The sequence below is a fragment of the Sapajus apella genome, unplaced genomic scaffold, assembly GCF_009761245.1.
Source record: "Sapajus apella isolate SASKATOON/1434 unplaced genomic scaffold, GSC_monkey_1.0 scaffold94, whole genome shotgun sequence".
Taxonomy (NCBI): Eukaryota; Metazoa; Chordata; class Mammalia; order Primates; family Cebidae; genus Sapajus; species Sapajus apella.
The window spans coordinates 3,801,657-3,828,670 of record NW_022437034.1 but is presented as its reverse complement, the minus strand read 5'-3'; the positions used below and the strand labels follow the sequence as shown (position 1 = coordinate 3,828,670).

The 27,014-nt window shown below is 40.2% G+C and overlaps 1 protein-coding gene across 7 annotated transcripts in view; it reads left to right on the top strand.

Annotated features, from left to right (window-relative positions):
• Positions 1-5,722: 5,722 nt before the first annotated feature.
• MICU1 (mitochondrial calcium uptake 1) overlaps positions 5,723-27,014 on the top strand; it is a 236,443-nt gene continuing 215,151 nt past the window's right edge. For 4 of the 7 annotated variants that reach the window (XM_032256312.1, XM_032256310.1, XM_032256309.1 and 1 more), the window contains exon 1: positions 5,774-5,921. The gene's annotated coding sequence lies outside the window, so the exon portion shown is untranslated. Of the gene's footprint in view, positions 5,922-27,014 lie in introns of all 7 variants that reach the window. The other 3 variants (XM_032256311.1, XM_032256308.1, XM_032256313.1) reach the window with 2 other exon arrangements.

Below are 27,014 nucleotides of genomic sequence, written 5' to 3'. Positions count from 1 at the left end.
TGTCCCATGCTGGAATGATGTCTAAGAGAGGGAAATTGGGGAGCTGTTAACTTTTTTCTTTACAAGAACTATTTAAACTCACAGAAAAAGTGCAATAGTAGAGAACTCCTGAATATTATTTATTTATATTCACCAATTTTTAACATTTTCTTCCATTTGCTTTATCATTTTCTCCCTCTAGATATTTTGATTTTTTTTTCTGACCCATTTGAGAATAGGTTGCTTACATCATGCCCTTTTCCTCTTCATACTCTAGCATATATTTACTAAGAAAAAGATATTCCTTTTAATAATCAACACAGTTATCAAATGTAGGAGCCACTTTTATCTAATCTGTGGTCCACATTCCACTTTTGTCAACTGTTCCAACAGATCTTTTATAGCATTTGCCCCCTCTAGTATAAGTTCCAATTTTGGATCATGTATTGACTTTTTTTGTCAAGTCTCCTTAGCCTCTTTTAACAAGGCATAATTAGTTCTCTGTCTTTTTTTCCTTTTGTGATGGTTGTTTCATAGAATGCTCCTCAATATGTGTTTGGTTGATATTTCCTCAAGATTAGATTAAAGTGATATTGTGTCCTTCTCAGAGTATTGCATCAAAATCAACGCATTGCACAGTTACCATTTGCTTTTGTAAAAAATGTACAGTCTGTGGGGAGATATTTTGAAACATAAGCATATCCTGCTTCTCATAAAACTCCCTGCTCAACCCCTGACCCATTTAATTGATAGTGTTTGCTTAAACATGTCTTTACCATAATGGTTGCAAAATGGTGGTTTTTCCCGACTCCACCACTTTTTTTGGATTTATCAGTGAGAATTCTAGTTTTAAGGAAAGCCACTGTCCCATTTCCCCATTTTTCTTTTTCTCATTACTATAGATTCTTGGATTCTTATTTTATTCAATGGCTATACGTATTGTTATTATTATTATTATTATTTTTGAGACAGAGTCTTGTTCTGTCTCCAGGCTGGAGTGCAGTGGCACGATCTTGGCCACTGCAAATTCTGCCTCCCGGGTTCAGGCAATTTTCCTGTCTCAGCCTCCTGAGTACAGGTGGGTGCCACCACGCCTGGCTAATTTTTGTATTTTTAGTAGAGACGGGGTTTTACCATGTTGGCCAGAATGGTCTTGATCTCTTGACCTTGTGATCCACCCACCTCGGCCTCCCAAAGTGCTGGGATTACAGGCGTTACCCACCTTTACCAGCCATGTATTACTGTTCTTATATTGGTACTCAAATTATCACAGATTTGGTTAGTGAGAGGCCCTGTAAGCTGGCTCCCTTTGACATGTCCTCAGTTTATTTTCTGACAGCTTCCTTACTTTCAGATACAACAAGATGTCCCAGGTCATGCTGTCCCTTTCTGCCGTAGCCCTGAAACCAGGGCTGTTTTCAATAAGACTTAGTTTCTTTTTGTGGAGAAAGGTATTTCAGAAATCAAGATCTGGGCAGAGATTAATTAATTCTGAAGTTAGTTTCAATCATAAATCAAGGAGAATGTTTCAATTTTTATAAGTCATTATGTTTAGGCCATCCTCCCACCTCTTTGTGGTAAAAAGCCAGGAAACATTTAAGCTCTAAAAAATTTTTTTTGTATTTACTCGAAGGTGATTATTCTGGCTACAATCATTAAAAAAGTATACTCGCTGCAAGAACAACTATGGGTCATAAGTCTCTAGATAGCTACTCAAGTACAATATATCTTCAAAAAGGCTGGGCGTGGTATCTCACACTTGCCAAGGCGAGTGGATCTCTTGAGCTTAAGGAGTTTGAGACCAGCCTGGGCAACATAGTGATACTCTGTCTATACAAAAAGTAAAAAAAATTAGCCAGTCATGGTGGTTTGTACCTGTAGTCTCAGCTACTCAGGAGGCTGAGGTGGGAGGATCATTTGAGCCTAGAAGGTTGAGGCTGCAGTGAGCAGAGATGCAGTGCATTCTGAGGGTGCACTGCATTCCAGCCTGGGTGACAGAGTAAGACTTTAAGACTCTCTGTCTCTTTGTCTCTGTTTCTCTCTCTCTTTTTGTGTATGTGTGTGTGTGTGTGTGTGTGTGTGTGTGTGTGTGTGTATACATATACTCTCAAAAGGATTTTGTGATGGAAGACTGCATAGGTTTTGAGATACTATAATCTATGGAACCCTGAAGACAAGCATAATAAACCAAAGGCCATCTCACTGTATTCATTTTAAAGAAACTGAATAATAGCTTTAGAAAATAAACAGTTCTGTCTGATACTTATTGCAAAAGATGTTTTGTTTTTTACAGTGGTGTGATATGTAGCAGACTGCTGTGGTAACATATTATTTTAATGTGATAAAAGTAGATGAAGCATAAAATGTTTGACATAAGGACACCAATTTCTGTTTTAATGAATGAAATTAAATACTATCCCTCGATAACACAGATCTTTCTTTCTTTCTTTTTTTTTTTTTGAGACGGACTCTTGCTCTGTTGCCCAGGCTGGAGTGCAGTGGTGCGATCTCGCCTCACTGCAACCTCTGCCTCCTGGGATAACAGACCTTTCAACACAACACACTTTTGAAATACTGAAGATGAAATAAATAAACACTATATTTTATATGTGATAGTATGATAGAACTGGGGGCAAAGATCAAATCTATTTATTCATTGAGTATACAGGACTTACTATTCATGCCCAATCCTATCATTGCAGGGGAATCACCTGGGACTTTTAAAATCCAGATTCCAGAGCATCACCCTTGTCCACTGAAACAGTGGGTCTCATGATCCAAGAATCTGTATTTTAAAAATCTCCTCAGATAATTCCCAGGCATTTGGGCACCAGACTGGTTTGGAAACTACTGAACTTATTAAAAAACATTTGTACGGGAGTGCAAGTACCACTACAGATACAAGTTGCCCAAGGGTAGGAATTGAGCTTATAAATTCTTATAAGCCCAGCAGTAGTTATGAGCATTACATATATTAATAGTAGGCATTCAACATATGTTTGTGAAAGAATTTTGACTTCAGATTTTATTGGTCACCACAGGAGTCTTATTATTAGTTTGTACAGGAGACATAAACCTTCATTAGTGATGTCATACATTTATGTGACTGGGAACACGTTGCATTGCATCCTGAAAAACAATATTGAATTGGTGGACAGATTTAGAATGTAGAATGGAACTTTGTTTCTGACCCTGAATTCTGCTAACATACTCTTAGAAAAGAAGAAAGAATACTCACACTTATTTGTGTAAGATTGGTCTAGTCTGTAATTGTCTCTGTCTTGTTCTCCTTTCCATTAAATGTTTTCTACTTGATGCCAAAATGACTAGACGAAATATACAATAGCATTTAACATTTGTATGGTTTAAAACAGTGGTTCTCAAAGTGTGGTCAAAGGCTCCTGGGGGTTTCCTGAAAGCCCTTCCAGTAATCTATAAGGTCAAGACTGTTTTCTTAATAATACAGTGTTATTTGCCTATCACTCTAATTCTTTCTTGAGTGTATAGTAGAGTTTGCCAGAGGCTACATGATGTGTAAGAGTACAAATATTTAATGCTTAAAAGACAGAGAATCTGTCTTCTATTAAGCCAGACATTAAATAAATCTGCAGCTGGGTGCCGGTGCCTCATGCCTGTAATCCCAGCGCTTTGGGAGGCTGAGGTGGGGGGTCATGAGGTCAGGAGTTTGAGACCAGCCTGGCCAAGAGACCAGGCTGGCCAATATGGTGAAACCTCATCTCTACTAAAACTACAAAAATTAGCTGGGAGTGGTGGTGGGCACCTGTAATCCCAGCTACTCTATAGGCTGAGGCAGAAGAATTGTTTGAACCCGGGAGGTGGAAGTTGCAGTGAGCCAAAGATCACGCCATTGCACTTCAGCCTGGGCGACAGAGTGAGACTCCGATTCCAAAAAAAAAAAAAAGAAAGAAAAAAAAGAAAGACATTTGCAATAACATAAAACCATGCTACTCGTTTGTTTTTTTTTTTTTTTTGAAGATTCTTTCTCTTAAGAATACATTATTTATGCAACATATAATGGATCTAATATTTTTAAATGATTAAGTATACATTAAAATATTTTCAATTTTAATTTCTTTTCTTTTCTTGTTTTTTGAAACCAGGTCTTGCTCTGTCACTCACGCCCAGGCTGGAGTGCCGTGGCACGATCTCAGCTCACTGCAACTTCCACCTCCTGGGTTCAAGCGATTCTCCTGCCTCAGCCTCCCGAGTAGCTGGGATTACAGGCATGCACCATCATGCCCGGCTAATTTTTGTATTTTTAGTAGAGACGGGGTTTGACCATGTTGGCCAAGCTGGTCTTGAACTCCTGACCTCAGATGATCCGTTGCCTCAGCCTCCCAAAGTGCTGGGATCATAGGCGTGAGCCACCACATCCAGCCTGAATTACATGATTTAAGAGTGGACGCCTCACAGTCCTTCAGGTCAGGTCTATGTCCCTGCTTCTGCATGTACTGCATTACCTAGGGTCCCCGCTACTGCATGTACTGCATTACCTAGGATTGTCACCCTGCTTCCTTACCTGCAAAATAGTAAAACAGTATCCATTCTAGAGTGCTTGTAGACAAACACTGGGTTGTACGTAAAGCGGTAGCACAACGCCATGAACACATTTATCGTACTTAGGTTAGTGGGGTCTGAGAAGAAATGGAGAAAACAGAGTTGATTCTGCTTACTTCACAATTTATCCCAGGGATGGTTCTGTGTTGGCTTTCTTTTGTTTCCATGGTTTTTGCCTTTCCACACCTCCACTACGTAAATTGTTGGAGAAAAAAATTTATTTTAAAGTTCTCTGGGACGAACGAGGTGGCTCACCGTTGTAATCCCAGCACTTTGGGAGGCCAAGGCGGGAGGATTGCCTCAGGTCAGGAGTTCAAGACCAGACTGGCCAACATGGCGAAACCCTGTCTCTACTAAAAATACAAAAATTAGCCAGGCGTGGTGGCAGGCGCCTATAATTCCAGCTACTCGGGAGGCTGAGGTAGGAGAATCGCTCGAACCCAGGAGGGCAAGGTTACAGTGAACCGAGACCTTGCCATTGCACTCCTGTCTGGGCAACAGAGCGAGACTCCATATCAAAAAACAAAACAAAACAAAAACAAAAAAACCCCCAAAACAATAAACAAACAAACACAGAAATTCTCTGGTATTATAGTCATATTTCTATTCTATTTCCAAGGCAGGGGAGAGGGTCCTTTCTCATCCTGTGCTCTGATAAAAACACCTTCTTCAAGGGAAAACATGTTTTTTCTTTTTTTTTTTTTTTAAGTGGCTTAGAAACTATACACTTTGGTAATATTAGTCTGCAAATAAAACACCTGAAAAACCCATCCAGTAAAGGAAGTTTCTAAATCCAAAAAGGCTCAAAGTTATGAAACAGGAACATTTGATCTCTGATAAAATTTTATCTCTAAATAAACCTAAACGGAGTTGGAAAGAAACAATTTCCAACTTACTGTGGTCCAGTTTTCTTTTCACAAACTCCTTTTTGCTTAGCCAATACGAAAACGAGTACAGAGGAGGTGTCAGAAGGCACGATAAATTTCTCAACAGATTCCTCTGCCCCTAGCGGAGGAGAAAAAAAAACTGAGGAAATGCCAGAGGGCTTCTGGGAGTTCTCCAGCTTTCCGGCCTAAACGCTGAGGGGGTAAGGGGGCGAGGACGGAGCCAGGGCGGGGCCCGAGGCTGGGGCGTGGCGCACTGATTTCCCCTCCCCTCCCTAGTTCTTTTCCCCTGTGCCCCTCCCACACACTTGTCGCCACGATCCCGACGGGCCCAGCGGCTAGGAGAGTCACGTGAGAGTGGGCGGAGGAGGTGGAGGTTTGTCTCTGCTGTTTCATCTCTATGGCTGTCAGAGGTGGGCGGCTTTGACCGAGGAGCTGCAGGAGCTCGTGCTTGGACGCGTGAGTCTCGGACTCTGGAGGGTATGAAGAGACAGCAATTTGGGGCAGGGGAACGGGGATGGCGAGGCAGCCTTAGGGAACCGGGCTCCGAGGCTGGCCGTTTGTCTGTCCCGGGCATCCGGCCACTTCTCGGGTCTGGCGGGATACCTGCCTCTCCCTGATGCGCTCAGCTTTTGGTGCTGAGAGGAGTTCGTAGTCCTGCTTGCATCCGGTCCTCCGCCTTCTTCATCCCAACCCTTCCCTTCTCCCTTTCCCGGGAGAACTTCTCCCAGTGCCGGGTGCCCAACTTGGCGCTGACGCCCCCTCCTCTCGGGCGACTGGGACACACTGGTAGGCTTGACCGGCTCTCCTGGAATTTGTGGATGTGGTTAGAAGTGGGTGCGGGACTTCACAGATGGATTTCTGTTACGGAGAAATATTAACCACTGAATCGAAATAAGTGGAAAATCAGTGAGGATTCAAAGGAGCAATACAAAGTGCAGGCTACTCGGACTGTTCAGTTTTTATCTTTTCCAGTGCCTTCCCGTTTTCATTCTCTCCCTGTTTTCAGCGATCCATCCTGGCCCTCCGTAGGATGTCTTGAGAAAGAGCTAGCTGTTACTATGTGAACATTGAGAGAAGAGTTTAAAACGAATTGTTCTTTAAGTTGCCTTCTCTGTAATCTTACGGATTATGGTTTCTTTACCTTCCCTTTTCCATGCTGAAAAAATACGGTGGCCATTAGTAAATATAAGTAGAATAAATATCTTATAGCTGAGGGACTAGAGTGAAATATTTTGTTTTCCCTGTGGTACGTTACGAACGCCCATTTTCTTCCTATTTATTAATAAATGTTTCTATCGCACTTGTTTGGGCGGCTTCTTTGATATATATGCCTTTTTTTCTATTAGAACATGTGCAGAAGTGATCTAGCAGTATGAAAAAGGAGTTTGCCTTTCATTAGGTGAAACATGTTCAGGAGCATATGTTTCAGAATAGCTGTAGGAGAATTTAGGTTTCATTGGACCATATGACAAATAATAAACGTCAGCATCTTGAGACAAAGGTGTTGGCCAGAATGACCCACTTAACTGTGTTTCTGGTGTGGAGAAGGTAATGAGCTTTTTGAATATTGCCTTATCCTAAAAACTTCAGAACTCACTGCCACTTGTCTGCGAGAAGGTGGCTTTTGCCTGTAGCTATTCTTTGTCCTCACCCTTGGTATGTCCCTGATCGCCTCTTCCACTTAGCATCACTCTGGCTGTCTAATATATCAAGAAAGTGTCCCTGACACCTAAGTGTCCTTACTGAGAGTCATAAAACATAATGTTAACAAAAACTGAATATTCTGGAGTGGCTTGTGTGCCTGGGGAGAAAGGGAAAGAATGATAGAAACTAATTAAAGCTAATAAATACAAGAGAACAAAAGTATTTATTGCTGTCTTCCTTTATATTTACTATATCCAGTAGACTGTTTACATTCTTTTTTAAGACAGAGTTCCTTTTTTTCTTTCTTTTCTTTTCTTTTTCTTTCTTTCTTTCTTTTTTTTCTTTTTTGAGACAGAGTTTCTCTCTTGTTGCCCAGGCTGCAGTGCAATGGCACAATCTTGGCTCATTGCAACCTCCGCCTCCCGGGTTCAAGCAATTTTCTTGCCTCCGCCTCCTGGGTTGCTGGGATTACAGGCACCCACCACCATGCTTGGCCAATTTTGTATTTTTAGTAGATATGAGGTTTCACCATGTTGGCCAGGCTGGCCTGAAACTTCTGACCTTAGGAGATCCACCCACCTCTGCCTCCCAAACTGCTGGGATTACAAATGTGAGCTACCACGCCCAGCCAATAAGGGCATCTGGAGACTAACTTTCCTGTATTTAAGAATAAAACCGTTCAGGTAGGCTTGCATATTAATAAAAAAAAAAAAAAAAAAAAAGAATAAAATGGTGGGTGTGGTGGCTCAGGCCGGTAATCCCAGCACTTTGGGTGGCCAGGTGGATCCCTTGAATCCAGGAGTTTGAGACCAGCCTGGGCAACATGGCAAGACCATCTCTACAAAACATGCAGAAATTAGCTGGGGGTACATGCCTGTAGTCCCAGTTATTTGGGAGGCTAAGACAGGAGGATGGCTTTGGACCCTTGAGGTTGAGGCTGCAGTAAGCAGTGATCATGTCATTGCACTCCAACTTTGGTGACAGAGCGATACCCTGTCTTTTAGGAACAACAAAAGAAAGCCGGGCGCTGTGGCTCAAGCCTGTAATCCCAGCACTTTGGGAGGCCAAGGCGGGTGGATCACGAGGTCAAGAGATGGAGACCATCCTGGTCAACATGGTGAAACCCTGTCTCTACTAAAAATACAAAAAATCAGCTGGGCATGGTGGCGCGTGCCTGTAGGTAGTCCCAGCTGCTTGGGAGGCTGAGGCAGGAGAATTGCCTGAACCCGGGAGGCGGAGGTTGCGGTGAGCCAAGATCGCGCCATTGCACTCCAGCCTGGGTAACAAGAGTGAAACTCTGTCTCAAAAAAAAAAAAAAAAAAAAAAAACAACAAAAGAATAAAACAGTGTTATGAAATTTCTCCATAATGCAGTATTATGCAAAATAATCATAACTGAAATATTTAACTCCTGCAGCTCTTATGCTATTCAGAGTCATAGGACTGATATAATTGATAAAGCTTTCTTTCTTTTTTTTTTGAAATGGAGTCTCACTCCATTGCCCAGGCTGGAGTCTAATGGGTCTTGACTCACTGCAACCTCTGCCTCCCAGGTTCAAGCAATTCTGCCTCAGCCTCCTGAGTACCTGTAACTACAGGCATGTGCCACCACACCTGACTAATTTTTGTATTTTTAGTAGAGACAGGAGATGGGGTTTTACCATGTTGACCAGGCTGGTCTTGAACTCCTGTCCTTGTGATCCTCCCACCTCGACCTCTCAAAGTGCTGGGATTACAGGCTTGAGCCACCATTCCTGGCCTTGATAAAGCTTTTTTAAAACCGTTTTTTCCACTTTCAGACTTTAAAGTTAGCTTTATCTCTTGAGCCATTTTTACAATATAGCACTTGCTGAACATTAACCGTTTTTTCCATATACAGTTGTTTAATGTTTCCCTCTTAAAATGAGAACCAGTTTTTAATTAATTAATTGTTTAATACAGATGGGGTTTAGCCATTTTGCCAAGGCTGGTTTTTTTTTTTTTTTTGTTTTTTTTTTTGTGAGGGGAGGATGAGTCTTGCTCTGTCTCCCAGGCTTGAGTGCAGTGGTATGATCTCTGCTCACTGTAACCTCTGCCTCCTGGGTTCAAGCGATTCTCCTGCCTTCCGAGTAGCTGGGATTACAGGAGTGCGCCACCACACCTGGCTAATTTGTATTTTTAGTAGAGACAAGGTTTTACCTGATGGTCAGACTAGTCTTGAACTCCTGACCTCAAGTGATCCACCCTCCTCAGTGTCCCAAAGTGCTGGGATTACAGGTATGAGACACCGCACCTGGCATCCCACTCATAATTTCAAAATGAAAATATTGTAATAGCTTTATTTTGTGCCAGGGGAAGAAGGTGATTGTTTTTAGATAGATATTCTGTGTGTTTTGGCAGATTATGAGAAAATTGTTAATACTTTTAAGACACTGAAATATGAATATCTGAGCATATCTGAGAAGAAAACATGGGCAATATTTTTAAATGTTTTAGATTTTCTATTCTAAAAGTAATAGGCTTATTTTTGAAAAATGGAAACATTATGGAAAATACAATATTGAATGTCAAAGTCCTGTTTTACCTCTAGGTAACCACTAATTCCCTTTGCATATTTGGGAATCATTATGGAAAAGTAATTAAGTCTCTGGAGTCAGATTCCCTGGGAAAGATTGTAATACCAGCACTAGGCTTACTTCTTTCAACCTCAGAAACCCAAGAAGAACGAGAACTTCCCTTTCTCTACAGTTCAGCAGACCACTCTGTGGTGGTTTCATTGACCTGTCTTGGGTCTTTGCTCATCCTAGAGGCAGTCCCTGTGGCCAGAGTGATTAATGCTTTGTGTGGCTAGGCTTGGAATTTGTTCCCATCCTGCAGTGGGGAAGAAAGGGTAGTTTCAAACCATTTGAATTAAGGGTGGGTGACAGTTCCTAAAGGAAAATTGAGGTGGTACTTTCTGGAGAAGAGAGACTGGTTGCTGGACAGGCAAAAACAACAGATGTTCACTAACATAATTTTCCTGTTTTTTTTTTTTTTTTTTTTTTAAATTAAGAGAACTTGCTTTCCTTTTTCAATATAAAAAATTGTATTTACATTTTATGTATTGACTTTTTTCTGTTTTTAATGTCTATTATTATTATGACTTAACTTGAAATTTAAACTCTTCCATTGTGTATATCTGTACTGTTAGTACATGTTTAGTACCCTTGCTCTGGAATATTCAGGTTTTCTACCTTTAAATATGTTATGTATTGGCCAGCTTGTTAAAATATTAATTTTTTTTTATTGTAGGTAAACTTAACAACTGCAGTTAATAAATAAATAAAAATGTTTTAAACATTTAAATACATGTTATTGATATGATTAAATGCTTGGTTCTTTTTATTATTTCATGTTTAAAAATCTGTTAGTATGGAAACCACTTTATTTTATTATTTTTTTTTTGAGACAGAGTTTCACTCCTGTCGCCCAGGCTGGAGTGCAATGGCGTGTTCTTGGCTCACTGCAACCTCCACCTCTCTGGTTCAAGCAATTTTCCTGCCTCAGCCTCCTGAGTAGTTGGAATTACAGATGCCCACCATCACACCTGGCCAATTTTTAAATGTTTTTAGTAGAGACAGGGTTTCACCATGTTGGCCAGGCTGGTCTTGAACTCCTGACCTCAGGTGATCCACCTGCCTCGGCCTCCTGAAGTGCCGGGATTACAGGCATGAACCACCGTGCCTGGCTGAAACCACTTTATTTTGAACATGGTATGTAAAATAAATTACTATAATTATAACTAATTGCTGTTACTGGGCATTAATTTCAAAACTATAGTTAACAGTGGTTTTGTATCTTTATGCCTTATTCTGACGGTTCATCATTAAATTTTTTTTTTCTGTAGAAACAGGGTCTCACTATGTTGCTTAGGCTGGTCTCAAGCTGCAGGGCTCAAGCGTTCTGCCTGCCTTGGCCTCCCAAAATATGGGGATCACAGACATGAGCCGTCATGCCTGGTCAGTCATGCTTTAAGAGCATGATAGAGTGGATACTTGTGGATAAGATACCTGTGGGTAAAAGAGATAATAGTTGGAATGTTAGTTGAAAAAATAAAAAAAGGTAGCTCTGGAATTGGATAACTGTGAGAAGTGACTGACATTAAATATGAATGATGACCTGGAAAGTGCAAAGTTAAATATTGCCACATCGTGGGAAAGTGGCTTACTGCAGCCTCCGCCTCCCAGGTTCAGAGGTGTTTTAGCCCTGTTTATGAGGCAAGAAATGGCTAGAAGTAGACTCATCTTTTTTCCCCCAAACAGGGTGATCAATTTTTTGCAGATCGTAGATGTTTCCTAGGCTTACTAATATTAAGTTCAAGATGGGTTTTACTATGACAAAATTGAAACTTTTGTATAATATTTGAGAAACATATCCTCATCAGTTAGTTATGTCAAGTATATAAATAATGTTTGCATTTCTCTTCACAGTGATTTAATGTTAGTTATTTAACACTTAAAGTGCTTGCCCAGGTGTGGTGGCTCATGCCCGTAATCCCAGTACTTTGGGAGGCTGAGGCAGGAGAATCATTTGAGATCAGTTGTTCGAAACTCTCCTGGACAACATGGTGAAACCCCGTCTCTACTAAAAATACAAAAAAATTAGCCAGATGTGTTTGTACACGCCTGTAATCCCAGCTGCTCGGCAGGCTGAGGAATAAGAATTGCTTGAACCCAGGAGGCAGAGGTTGCAGTGAGCCGAGATGGCGCCAGTGTACTCCAGCCTGGGTGACAGAGTGAGACTGTCTCAAAAACAACAAAAACTTAACGTGCCTATTCTAATAACCTTGCTTGGACAGTTATTTGGATTTGGTGTCTCTTATAAGCAAAACTTATAATTTAGATTTTCCTTTTTAAAGCTTGTTCTTTGAGTATGGGAATTAAATTAGCAAGCTGTTTTCTTCTTATTTTTTTTAAAAAAAGTAAACATGAATACTTTGATTGCCTACCATCCTAATAAAACTGAGTCAGCACTCTATAGTATGACACAAAAGGGTATTTGAATCTAGCTCTAATGTATCCTTCTTCCCTTCTTACTTGTTTTCCCATGTTCTAGTCAGAGTGAGACACTTTTTGCTCCCCCTGTTCGCCATGTCTTTTGTGTTCTTATGCCTTTATGTAGGCTGTTTGTTGTGCTTGGAATGCCTCTCCACCATTCTGCCATTTTCCAACTGGTGAGCTGCTGTTCATTGTTAAACTAGATTAATGAGTTGTTGTTTAGTATGTAGAACATCCCTCCACCCTTGGGTGGTTATCTTCCTTGTTGGTTCTCATAATTTACTTTATCTGTTTAAAGCAGTCTTTGTGGAGCAGTTATATGTATTGTCTATTAGATTGAGGGATTGTTGATGCCAGAAACTGGGTCTTATTCATCATCATATTCGGAGTACATAACACAGTCTCTGTCAAATATATAAAGTCAGAGTATGTTTGGTGAATAAGTGAGAAAATAAGATATTTCATCTGTTTTTGAAGTCAGAATAGGTGGGGCATGGTGGCTCACGCCTGTAATCCCAGCACTTTGAGAGGCCGGGGTGGGTGGATCATGAGGTCAAGAGATTGAGACCATCCTGGCCAACATAGTGAAACCCCTGTCTCTACTAAAAATATAAAAATTAGCTGGGCATGGTGGTGCATGTCTGTAGTCTCAGCTGCTCAGGAGGCTGAGGCAGGAGAATCGCTTGAACTCAGGAGATGGAGGTTACAGTGAGCCAAGATCACCCAACTACACTCCAGCCTGGTGACAGAGCAAGACTTTGTCTCAAAAAATGAAAAAAAAAATGTAATTCAACAGAGTAAGTATGTACTCTGTAACCTTTATCAGTCTGATGTATTTAGAGAATTTACCTGGACATGTCTAGAAAATTCCATCCACATATTCTACCACACATCAACAAACAGGTGTCTAATAGGTATCAAGACATTAAAAGGAGAGATGAAATATGTTCTATTCTTCAAGGATCCTATAGCCTAGTGGGGAAAACAAACAGATGAACTGATAATTACAATTTAACTTTAAGCTAATTAAAAATAAAGAAAATAAAAAATTAAGTTTCTCTCAGTTTTACTAGACATACTTCAGGTGCCCAGTAATCACATATGGGTAGTGGCTACGGTATTGAACAGCACAGATACAAAATATTTCTATCATCACAACATGTTCTACTTGACAAGAGCTGTGGTAGAACATTATAAATAAACAAATCTGCATTCTCTAGTTTGAGATGATAGTTAATTTCATTTCAACCAAATTTCTTGTGCTTTTTCAATTAAAATTCACTTTTAGATTTGAAAGTTGTATTTTTTAAAATTTTAAGCAGATTTTATTGTAATATATTTCAAATAAAGTAGCATTATTAATTTTTTTTAGGTCTTTGACCTGTAATAGCATTTAAATTAAGCAATTTTAGAATTCGATTTTCCATTTAAGGATTGATATTATCTGATATTCTATGCTAATAAGTCCTGAGATTGTACTGAAGCATAATGGTTAAGTGCAATGCCATTGGGAGCCAGGGGCAGTGGCACACACCTGTAATGTCAGCTATTCTGGAGGCTGAGGTGGGAGGACTGCTTGATCCCAGAAATTTAAGACCAGCCTGGGCCACAGTGTGAGACCCCATTTCAAAAAATAAATAAATAAATAAATAATAAAGATACACAATTAGTTTTAGAAAACAATGTGTTAGGGATCAGAGAAACCTGCCTCTGCCATGCTATAATGTTAGGCAAACTGGCTGCTTTATTTGTTTTTTTGAAACGGAATCTGGCTCTGTTGCCCAGGCTGGTGTGCAGTGGTGCGATCCTGTCTCACTGCAGCCTCCACCTCCTGGGCTCAAGCTATTCTGCCTCAGCCTCCCTAGTAGCTGAGATTACAGGCGTGTGCCACCACGCCTGGCTAATTGTTGTATTTTTAGTAGAGATGGGATTTTACCATGTTGGCTAGGCTGGTCTCTTGAACTCCTGACCTCAAGTGATCTGTCTGCCTCACCCTCCCACAATGATGGGATTACAGGCATGAGCCACCGCTCCCAGCCTAGGAAAACCTCTTGACAGCTTTGAGGTTTGCTGGTTTGTTGTCGTTTTGAGTTGGGGTCCCGTGCTGTCACCCAGGCTGGAGTGCAGTGTTGTGACCACAGGTCACTGCGACTTCAAACTCTTGGGCTCAAGCAATCCTTCCACCTCAGCCTCCTGAGTAGCTAGGACTGTAGTTGTGTGCCACCACACTTGGCTAATTTTTACCTTTTTTGTAGAGACAACAACAATCCCTGATATGTTGCACAGGCTGGTTTCAAACTCCTGGCTTGAAGTGACCCTGCTGCCTCAGCCTCCCAAAGTTCTGGGATTACAGGTGTCAGCCCCTGTGCCCAGTGAGCTTTGGTGTTCTTATCAGTGAAATGGGAGTAATAATAATATTTACCTCAAAGGATTACTGAGGACTAAATGAGGTAATGGATATCAGGTACTTAGCATAGTACCCCTCACAGAGTAGTGTTCATTAAATGCTAGCAATAAAAAGAGTTTAAACTACTTGTTGTTAAATTTTTTTTTAATTGAGGAAATTGGAGTATGGAAATTGGAGTATGGGTGTTAGGTCATACTAATGAATGGTTAAATTTATTAAGTATAACTGACATGACTATGTGAGAAAAAAGTCCATATTTTTGGAGCGACATACCAAAATATATAGCAGTGAAATGATATATTTGAGTTGCCTTAAAATAATCCAGAGAAATAGATGAATAAAAGGGACAAAAAAATTGGTCTTCCGTTTCTGGTGAAGAAGTAGTAATGGGGACTAGGCTTACCTTCCTGCCTGAAATAGCTAAAGAAGCAGACAAACATGTATAAAACAGTGGTTGTCTAGATTTTGAACACTGTGCAGTCAAGGAGAGTAATCCCTGAAAGATAGGAAAGAAATGAGATGAGGTCTATGATTGCTCTGGCTTGCTACCTAGACAGTTTTCCAGCTGCAGAACAGGGATAGGGAACCTAGGCAGAGCACAATGGTTTCCCTTAATTGAAGGAATCTGGGGAGGCCAAAGCATCTGCAGTTTGGAGAGCAGAAAACAAGGTAGCTACAGAGAGGGAGAACTTCAGAGAACTGCGGAGGATCCCTCTCAGGGATTCTGCTGAGAACTGATCAGTGCATGTATGTGAGGAAACTTCCTGAGGCTAGGAAGATAATCACTTGAAAAGATCAGATAAAACGATACTTGCTGAATTAGGAATAGTGGGTTTTTATTTATTTATTTATTTTACCAGCCAGTGAAAACCATCTTTATAATGTATTATGTAGAGTCTTATAAGAGTTTTGCCCTAATAGTGGGTAAATTAGCCTTGAACTAAATGCTTCTCCAACCCAGCCTGACAAAGCTTAAAAGCAAGACCTAAAAGGGCCAAAACTCTTCCCTACTAATTTAATCATGGCCCAGAAGAAAGCTCAGAAATAGTTATAGGAATACAAGAAAGTACGTAAGGTAAAATTCACAATGTCTGGCATCCAATCGGAAATTACTAGGCATGCAAAGAAGTAGCAAAATATGACACATACTGATGAGGAAAAAATTAAAACCAAAACAAGTGACACAGATGATAGAATTAGTAAAGAAGGATTTAAAGCCGTTTTTATAACTATATTCCATATGCTCAAGAAACTAGAAGATTGAGCATGTTAAATAGAGACATGGAAGGTATAAAAAGATTCAAATTGAACTTTCAGAGATGGAAACTATAATGTCTGAGATGAGAAATACATTTAATGGGATTAATGGCAGATTAGACATGAGAGAACAAAGCGTAAACCAAGATGCGTGAAATATACAAAATAATCTATGCAGAATTCTTGCCAAAAATACTTAATTTGACTGTGATCTAACCTTTAGATGTAACTTCCAGTTTACAGGCAAAAAAAGGAATAGAGAAAGATTTAATACCATACCACAAGGGGGCTGGGTGCTGTGGCTCACGCCCGTAGTTGTAGCACTTTGGGAGGCCAAGGCGGGCAGATTGCTCGAGATCAGGAGTTTAAGACCAGCCTGGCCTAAGTGGTGAAACCACGTCTCTACTGAAAATACAAAAATTAGCTGGGCATAGTGGCGCACACCTGTAATCCCAACTGCTGCTGAGGCTGGGGCACACGTATCGCTTGAGCCCAGGAGGCAGAGGTTGCAGTGAGTTAAGATCATGCCACCGTACTCTAGCCTGGGTGACAGAGTGAGACTCTATTTCAAAAAAAAAAAAAAAAAAACCCAAAAAACAAAACAAAACAAAAAAACCACACCACAAGGAAGAAATCAGACAAATCCACAATGTGAAAATGCTGTAATGTATTTGTCCTTTTCAGAAATTAGGGTTGTGCTGTGATTGTACAGCATGGTGAGTGTATAAGCCATTGAATTGTATGCTTAAAAGTGGTCAAAATTTTGAAAATAGAAGTCAGTTACTCTAAGATGTAAAAAAAAAAAAGTGGTCAAAATTTGAGTAAATTTTATGTATATTTTAGCACAACTTAAAGATTTACCATTTTAATAATTTTTAAGTGTATAGTGGCATTAAGTACATCCACATTGTTATGCAACCATCGCTAGCATTCATTATCAAAACGACTTCCCAAACTGAAACTCCATACTCATTAAACACTCATTCCCTATTGCCCTCTTCCTGCAACCTCTGGCATCCATCATTCTACTTTCTGTCTCTATGATTTGACTATGCTAGGTACCTCATGTAAGTGAAATCACATCATTATTTGTCTTTTTTTGATTGGCATGTTTCCCTTTGCCTAGTATCCTTCAGGTTCATCCATGTTGTAGCATATGCTAGAATTTCCTTCCTTTTGAAGGTGAAATAGCATGATGAAATCTTGCCATGATTAAGAATAAAAAAGGCTGGATAATATTCCTTGTATGTACACATCACATTTTACTTGTCCATTCATCCATCAGTAGACACTTGGGTTGCTTCTACCTTTTGGCTATTGTGTACAATGCTGCTTTGAGCGTGGCTGTACAAATGTCTATTCAGGTCCCTCCTTTAAATACCTTTGGATACATACCTAGAAGTGGAATTGCTGGATCATATGGTAATTCTATGTTTAATTTTTTGAGGAGCTGCCATACTTTTTCAGTAGTGGCTGCACTATTTTACATTCCCATCAGCAGTGTACAAGGGTTTCTGTTTCTACACATCCTTGCCAACACTTATTTTCTGTTTTTTTTTCTTTTGTTAATTTAAGTAATAGCCATTTGAACGAGTATGGGTAAATTTTATATTATGTGTATTTTTTTGGGGGAGGGAAGATACAGAGTTTCACCCTTGTTGCCCAGGCTGGAGTACAATGGCAGGATCTTGGCTCCCTGCAATCTCCACCTCCTGGGATCAAGCGATTCCCGTGCCTCAGCCTCCCTACGTAGCTGGGATTACAGGTGCCCACCACCACGCCCAGCTAATTATTATGTATTTTTAGTTGAGATAGGGTTTCACCATATTGGCCAGGCTGGTCTTGAACCCCTGACCTCAGGTGATCCGCCTGTCTTGTTGGGTTATAGGCGTAAGCCACCATGTCCGGCCTATTATGTATATTTTAACACAATAAAAACTAAAGTTGTAAGGGGAGAAAAAGGTTATGCTTGGAGGAACTCTTCGAGTTTAAGAGAGACTGACTAAAGAAACAAAACCAAAGATGATGTATCATATTTGTGTGGATCCTGGTTTGAAAAATCAGCTGTGAATTTTGGGGAAGTTTGTGTGTGTTCTAGTATTAGAAGATATTAGGTAATTATTAATTTGAATAAATTTGATAATGTAGTTATGTAGGAGAAAATATTATAGTTTTGTAGGAGAATATTAAAATATGTAGCAGTACACCAGGTGTGGTGGCTCACGCTCATAATCCCAGAGCTTCAGGAGGCCGAGGTGGGAGGATTGCTTGAGGCCAGGAGTTGGAGACCCAGCCTGAACAACATAGCAGGACCTTGACTCTTCAAAAGATAAAAAAAAATCAAAATAGCTAGATGTGGTGGCGCATCCCTGTAGCTCCTAACCACTCAGGAGGCTGAGGCAGGAAGACTACTTAAACCTAGGAGTTTGAGGCTGCAGTGTGCCATGATCATGCCACTTGCACTACAGCCTGGTGGCAGAGCAAAACCCTGTCTCAAAAAAAAAAAAAAAAAATTAAGTGTAAGATGTTACTCCTAATGATGTCTGTAATTTCCTTTGAAATGATTCAATATAAAAAATAGTTTGATGAGGCCGGGCACGCTGGCTCATGCCTGTCAACCCAGCACTTTGGGAGGCCAATGTGGGTGGATCACGAGGTCAGGAGTTCAAGACCAGCCTGGCCAAGATGGTGAAACCCTGTTTCTACTAAAAATACAAAACTTAGCTGGGTGTGGTGGCATGCACCTGTAATCCTAGCTACTCAGGAGGCTGAGGCAGAGAATTGCTGGAACCAGGGAGGTGGAGGTTGCAGTGAGCCGAGATCGCACCACTGCACTCCAACCTGGGCAACATAGCGAGACTCCATCTCAAAAAAAAAAAAAAAAAAAGTTTGATGAATAGGTACATAGATAAATGGATGAGGCAAGTATAGCACAATGTCAATTTTTGAATTTAAGTAATGCACATATGGCGTTCATAATAATAGTCTTTGAAATTTCCTGCATGTTTGAAAGTTTTTAAATAAGCTATAAAGGTTTGATGTTAGTATTTTTTTTTCCTGAAAAAGAGGTCATTTAAACAATGTGCTTTTATTTTTTATAAATGATTTCTTTTAATCTTTAATATTTTCAGTTTTTTAATGGATTTTGTCTTATAGATACTGCATCTTTTCTCTCTCTCTTTTTTCTCTTTGTATGTAATTTGTATACATTTTAGAAAGTGAATTTTGGGTTGTCTTCACCAATGGAGTATGCAGTCTTCATATATATCTGAATTTTTTTTTTTTTTGAGACAGGGTCTCACTCTGTCACCCAGGCTAGACTACATTGGTGCAGTCACAGCTCACTGCAGCCTCAAACTCCTGGGTTTAAGAGTCCTCCTGCCTCAGCCTCCTGAATAGCTAGGTCTACATGCATGTGTCACCTTGCCTGACTAATTTTTTTAAATTGTTTTTTGTGAGACAAGGTCTTGCTATTTTGCCCAGGCTGGTCAGAAACTCGTGACCTCAAGTGATCCTCCTGCCTTGGCCACCCAGAGCTCTGGGATTATAGGCATGAGCCACCAAGCCAGGCTATATTCCAACCTTTTGAAGGAGCAATTCGACTGTCAAAGCCTTGGCATGACTCGCATTACTCTTTTAGCATAGAGGTTTTAATTTCATGCTCTATAGGAAAATGACTCCTAACTCATTAATAAGTTCCTTTTGACTGCATGTTTTTGTTAAGCTCAAAATCTGATCAGCTCCTAAAATACTTTGTGTACTGTGTTAAGATTCATGAAGTGTCATTTTTTTTGGTTAAGAAAGTAGATGGCAGACTCTAGTGTTATTGTAGGAAATCTGGAGTTCTACTGTAAGAAACTAAACATTTTAGCCTTATGAAGTCTGGCATTTTGTTTATTTCTTTATTCTTTCTTTTTTTCTTTTTTTTTTGAGACGGAGTCTTTTTCTCTTGCCCAGGCTGGAGTGCAGTGGTGTGGTCTCAACTCACTGCAACCTTTGCTTCCCAGATTCAAGCAATTCTCCTGCCTCAGCCTCCTGAGTAGCTGAGATTGCAGGCATGCACCACCACACCTGGGTATTTTTACTAGAGACGGGGTTTCATCATGTTGGCCAGGCTGGTCTCAAACTCCTGACCTCAGGTGATCCACACACCTCAGCCTCCCAAAGTGCTGGGATTACAGGTGGGAGCCACTGTGCCCAGCGAATTTTGTTTATTTCTTTAAGCCTGTTTACTAGTTGGTTTTTCAAATGTTAAGCATACACAGATTTCTTTCAGTAGCATAGTGTGATAGGAAGGCAATTAGGAAAAGAGTTACTAGATCTGGTTTCTGTTTCCAATTTTGCTATTATCTAGCTGTGTAATTTCTTTTGGTTGGTTGGCTGCTTGGTTGGTTTTTAAGAGATGAGGTCTCACCGTGTTGCTCTACAACAGTCACTATCTAGCACTGTAGCTTCAAACTCCTGGCCTCAAACGATCCATCTGCCTAATTTTCCCAAGCAGCCGAGACGACAGGGATGCACCGCAGTGTCCAGATAGCTTTGTGACACTGATGGAGTTGCTTATCACCTCCCTGGCCTGTTCCCTCTCATACTGAAATTTTGAAAAATGTTAAGGTTTCTTTCAGCTCTAGTATTCTAGTATATTACTCCTTTAGTCTGTTATTCTCAGTGTTTGAGACTATTGGAGCAGACCATGTACCCCTTGTCAAACTGGGTTTTTTCTTTCTTTTTACTTTTATCTTAACTTGGGGCTTTCTTTTTAGTTTCTTTTTTGTTGTTGTTGTTTTTCTTTTTTTGAGATGCAGTTTTGCTTTCGTCGCCCGGGCTGGAGTGCAGTGGAGCGATCTCAGCTCACTGTGATCTCTGCTGCCTGGGTTCAAGTGATTCTCCTGCCTCAGCCTCCCAAGTAGCTGGGATTACAGGCACACACCACCACGCCCACCTAATTTTTGTATTGTTAGTAGAGACGGGGTTTTGCCGTGTTGGCCAGGGTGGTCTCAAACTCTTGACCTCAGGTGATCCGTCCGCTTTGGCCTCCCAAAGTGCTGGGATTACAGGTGTGAGCCACTGAGCCTGGCCTTTCTTTTTTTTTTTAAACAACAAAATTCTTAGTCTTTTAATCCAGTTACTTGCCTACTTTTTTGTGGCAGCAGGAAGTTTTTCTTTGTACTGATAAATATATTTATTACAGTTCTTCCTTTGGCTAGTAAAATAGAAATATGAGGTAAAGTAATGTATCATGTTGTATTACGTAGTCTCCATTTGCCCCTCTATATGTACCCTCTAACCTTCTCCACTCAGCTTTATGCTCCAAGAGGCTGCCTTTTATAAACTATATCCATCAGCTCTTTTCCTTTTGTTATCCGGTAGGGTTTGGCGAAGACAGAAGGTGAAGGACAGTGATGTCTGGGTGTGTATTTCCCTGGCTCCCTCTTTGTCAGTTGGTAATAGTTGTATTCCTCTGCTGAAGGCCACACAGTTTCTGTCAGCTGTTTACCACAGCTGTAGCTACAATTGGCTGAATTCTGGTAATTACAGTACTACCTTCTTTGGCCCACTAAGGCCTCGTGTCTTCCTACTGTTTCTTATATCCATAGTGCTTTACTATCTCTTGTTGGTTTTTGTTAACTCTTGTGTCTTTGCAAATAGTCTTTTTAGTAAATTCTCTCTAATTATACCATCCTTGTCAATTTTTGTCCTCTTAAAATTTTAAATCTCAAATAAGTGATTAATCAGTTGTCATATTCCACATAATTTGGATTACTTTTTTTTTTTTAAAAAAGTGCCATAAATATGTATAAAATAAAATTTACTTCTTTAACTACTTTTTTTTTTTTTTTTGAGAGAGAGTATGTCACTCTGTGACTTATAAAGGAATACAGTGGTGTAATCATAGCTCACGGTAGCCTCAAACTCCTGGACTCAAGTGATCCCCCCGCATCAGCTTCTCAAGTAGCTTGGACTTCAGGTGTGTACCACCTGGCCATTTGTACATCTTTGGAGAAATATCTGTTCAATTCCTTTCCTCATGTTTTTAAAAGGATTTGAAATGGTATATAGGTTAGACAAAAAGAAGCATTTTGGCCAGGTGAGGTGGCTCACTCCTGTAATCTCAGCACTTTGGGCTGCTGAGATGGCTGGATCACTTGAAGCTAGGAGTTTGAGACCAGCCTGGCCAACATGGCAAAATTTTTCTCTACTTAAAAAAATACAAAGATTAGCTGGGTGTGGTGACACATGCCTGTAATCTCAGCTACTTGGGAGGCTGAGGCAGGAGAATTGCTTGCACCTGGGAGATGTAGGTTACAGTGAGCTGAAATTGCACCTCTGCACTCCAGCTTGGGTGACAGAGTGAGACACCCTGTCTCAAAAAAACAAAAAAAAAGAAATAAGGCATCTCTTTGATTAGAACAGTATAAAGGAAAAAACAATCTGTATAAGAAAAACAAAATTTTCTTCCTGTCTTTACTCTCACTCATAACACACAGTCACTCAGTAATTCACTGACTCCACCAGATGTGTGGATTGTTTCCCACACTAACCAATATCTGATACTAGCTGGATGTTCTGCAATTCAGTTCAATTCCGGCACTAACTAGAGTTAGTATAGACCCCCCACACGCTAAGGTTGGGTCTCACCAAACTGCCCCCCATTAGATGCTAATCACATGCAGTAGGCTCCCAGTGTTCTGTCCAGCCTCACTGCAAATTGCAGGTTCCCACAATCTCCTTCTTGGGTTTGGTCATTTTTTACAGCAGCTCACAGGACTCAAGAAAGCACTTTACGGGCTGGGCGCAGTGTCTCATGTCTGTAATCCCAACCCTTTGGGAGGCCAAGCTGGGTGGATCACAAGGTCAGGAGTTCAAGATCAGCCTGGCCAAGATGGTAAAACCCTGTCTCTGCTAAAAATACAAAAAAAATTAGCCAGGTGTGGTGACACATGCCTGTAATCCCAGCTACTCAGGAGGCTGAGAATTGCTTAAACCCAGGAGGCAGAGGTTGCAGTGAGTCGAGATCACGCCACTGGACTCCAGCCTGGGCAATAGAACAAGACTCCTTCTCAAAAAAAAAAAAAAAAAAAAAGAAAGAAGAAAGCACTTTACTTACTATACCTTGCTTATCCTTTTTTGTTGTTGTTGTTCTGTCACCCAGGCTGAGAGTGCAGTGGCATGATCTTGGCTTACTGCAAACTTCGCCTCCCGGGTTCAAGCAATTCTCCTGCTTCAGCCTTATGAGTAGCTGGGACTACAGGCATGCACCACCGTGCCCAGCTAATTTTTGTATTTTTAGTAGAGACAGGGCTTCACCACGTTGGCCAGGCTGGTCTTGAACTCCTGACCTCAGGTGATCCACCCACCTTGGCCTCCCAAAGTGCTGGGATTACAATTGTGAGCCACCGCACCAGGCCAGTACCAACTTTCTAATCACATAGTTGGCTGCACAGGAAACCAGCCCTCATCCTAGGTCTATTTAAAAGCCCCCAGACCCACCATCAGTCATCTCATTAGGATAGAAAAAGACACATCACTTCAGAACTTCCAAAGGTTTTATAGGTGCTGCCAGGAAATGGGATGAAGACCCACATATATATTTCTTATTATAAATCACAATATTACAAATAGCAAGGATAGATAAGTTCATGATTAAGTCTTACTTTTTAATTTTAATTAAATATTTGTATTAAAGGGAAGGTATTTAGGTTTACATCGTTATGTAACATTTTAATTAAACTTTTTTTTTTGAGACAAAGCCTCCCTCTGTTGTCCAGGCTGGAGTGCAGTGGCTCCATCTTGGCTGACTGCAACCTCCACCTCCCAGGTTCAATAGATTCTCCTGCCTCAGCCTCCTGAGTAGCTGGGACTACAGGCCTGTGACGTGAATAAGAAAAGAGAGAGATAAAGGGATGATTCATGTTCCAGGTGGGATGGAGCTGCATGGTGCAGGGTTTCATCTTGCTACTCAGAACAGTGCCTGATTTAAAACTTGTCAATTGTTTATTTCTAGGAATGTGCATTTAATATTTTAAATATTAATATTTAAATGTTTGCATTTAATACTTTTTAAATTTTGTCTTTAATAATTTGAATTTAAGACTTGTAAGTTCATTGTGCTTTGTTGTTATGCACATTATTGCTCTCTTCTCTCTTTTGGTGTTTAGGAATGCTTTGTGTTAACATGAGGGCTAGGGTGAGAGTTGCAAGCCAGGGAAAGATGAACCAAGGCATTTAGATTACCACCTACATTGGCTTTCCAAATAGCTCTGCCTGGGGATAAAGATGAGGATAAACTTAAGGCATTTGGTGCTGCTTTTGTGTACTGATTTAGAAATCTGACCATGGACGATGGAACAGGAAACTCACATTTTAAGTGTATTAATAGTTCTCTTTAGTCTTGAGAACTGTTACTGAGGCTGAAAGTGCCTTGAAATGACTTTGCAGATTTAAGATATGAATGGGAAAAAACAAAAAAGGGAAGAAAAGGAGTCAGGAGAAAATAAAGAGGAATTAGGGTTACATTTCCGTGGAGCTGGTAGAATGCTCTGAAATAGTTTTTTTTAAGACCCTAATATTTAGGAGTAAATTTTAAGGTAATATTATTTTAATATTTCATTTTTGGGCTATTCCTGGTTTAGGATGTAGTCAAAATAATCCTGACCTTTTCCCCTTAACCACCATCAGGATTTCCTCTTGTAAGTGATTATATGCATCTTAGGAAAACATTAATGGTTATTCTCTTTTTATGGACATATTTGATAAGGCCGATCTGTAGGGGTTAGCAGAAACAGCTTAAGAATATATTTTGAGGCCTGGTGTGGCAGCTCATACCTGTAATCCCAGCACTTTGGGAGGCTGAAGCAGATGGATCACTTGAGGTCACGTAAGACCAGCCTGACCAACATGGTGAAACCCTGTTTCTACTAAAAATACAAAAAAGGCAGGCATGGTGGCAGGTGCCTGTAGGCACAGCTACCTGGGAGGCTGAGGCAAGGGAATTGCTTGAATCCGAGAGGCAGAGGTTGCAGTGAGCCTAGATCACACCACTGCACTCCAACCTGGGCGACAGAGCAAGACTCTTGTCTCCCCCAACAACAACAACAACAACAACAACAAAAATATATACACACACACACACACACACACACACACACGCACGCGCGCGCACACACGCACACACACACACACACACACATATATAAAGATGAAGTTTAAGTAGCTCCTCTATCTCTCTTACCCCAGTGATAGATATTTTATTTTTGTTTTGTTAATTTCTCTATTCTCTGCACAATACAGGAACGTAATGACTAATAGTATTAGCTACTTTTAATGCTTTTAGTTCTGGTTAATTAGTTTTTCACATCTCTAACAGTAATTCCCAACTGGGGTTTCATGTCTGAACCACAGAATGCAGATAATGATTTCAGTGGTTATTTTCACAGTTCTCCTCAGGTTGGCACATAACTACAGATTGAGCATCCTTAATCCAAAATTTGAAATCTGAAATGCTCCCAAATCTGAAACTTTTTGACCACTGACATGATACTACAAGTGGAAAATGCCATACCTAACCTCATGTGACGGACTGCAGTCACAACGCAGGCACACAACACACAGTTTATTCAGCAGCCCCAAGGGAAAGGAGACCATCCCAGCTTCCTTCAGCTGTGATATATCTTTTATGCACAATGTACACAAACTTTGTTTCGTGCAAAAATTATGAAAAACATTGTATAAAATAGCCTTCAGGCTCTATGTATAAGGTGTATATGAAGCTTAAATGAATTTCTTGTTTAGACATGAAATTCTATCTGATTATACTTAACACTTCTGAACCATTTACTTACATGATTAAGACAATAAATTTAATGATATATATTTCATGTTCTATCCCTAAGATATCTCATTATGTATTTGCAAATATTCCAAAATGCAAAAAAAATCTAAAAGTCCGAAACACTTATGGTCTCAAGCATTTCAGATGAGGGGTACTCAGCCTGTAATACCATTCTAGATGCATAAGCCCAAGAACGCCATAAGTCTCTCATGGAACCTCTGTTGAGAAAGGCTACAAGATGTCAGTAGCCGTGCCTTGTGGTTGACTCTCCACCATAGCTACATAGGGATGACACAGATCGAAACAGGTGAAAGATTTCAAGTAGGAAGCATTATAGGAATGTTTACCTATTTCACACTGTTTTGGAGAAATAGTGTGAGCAGTTATGGGTGTAATTGAGCATTCTTCAAGGAATATGAAATACATATAATCATTGTGATAGAATCTGGGTAAATGATATTTACAAATGGAAAATGCCATAAAGTGTGAAATAATTTTTTTTTAAATACTAGACTTTTGGGAGAGCAGTTCTAGGTTTACAGAAAAAAACTGAGCAAAAAGTACAGAGTTCTCACATACCCCTTCATCTCACCCCCCAATTTCCCCTATTTTTTATCTTGCATTGATGTGTTACATTTATTAAAATTCATGAGCTAATATTGAAACATTATTATTACCTAAAGCCTATAGTTTACATCAGGGTTTACTCTTTGTGTTGTTTGTTCTTTGTGTTAGTTTTCTTTCTTTCTTTCTTTCTTTTTTTTTTTTTTTTGAGATGGAGTCTCATTCTGTTGCCCAGGCTGGAATGCAGTGGTGCAGTCTTGGCTCACTGCAACCTCTACCTCCCGGGTTAAAGCAGTTCACCCGCCTCAGCCTCCCGAGTAGCTGGCATTATAGGTGCCTGCCACCATGCCTGGCTAATTTTTGTATTTTTAGTAGAGGCGGGGTTTCACCATGTTGGCCAGGCTGGTCTTACCTGACCTCAAGTGATCTACCCTCTTCAGCCTCCCAAAGTGCTGGGATTACAGGTGTAAGCCACTGTGCCCGGGTCTGTAAGGTATTTTTGTTTGTTTTTGTATTCTTATTGTGAAGAATGTGTAACAATAAATTTATCATCTTTATTTTTAATCATTTCAATCATATTTTAATCATTTTTAAGTGTATGGTTCAGAAGTGTTAAGTATAGTTACATCTTACAATAGATCTCTAGAACTTAAAAAATTTTTTTGAGGCAGGGTTTTTCTGCACTTGACCTAGAATGTTTTCATCCAGAATTTTAAAAAAAGCCACTATGGGAAAGGGAGCTAACCAGTGGTAGTATGAGAGAAGATAATCTTTTCTAGAAATTGAGACATCTTCCTTTAGCTTGTCCAGACCTTTGTGGCATACTTCATAGGTATACTTAAAGATAGCAAA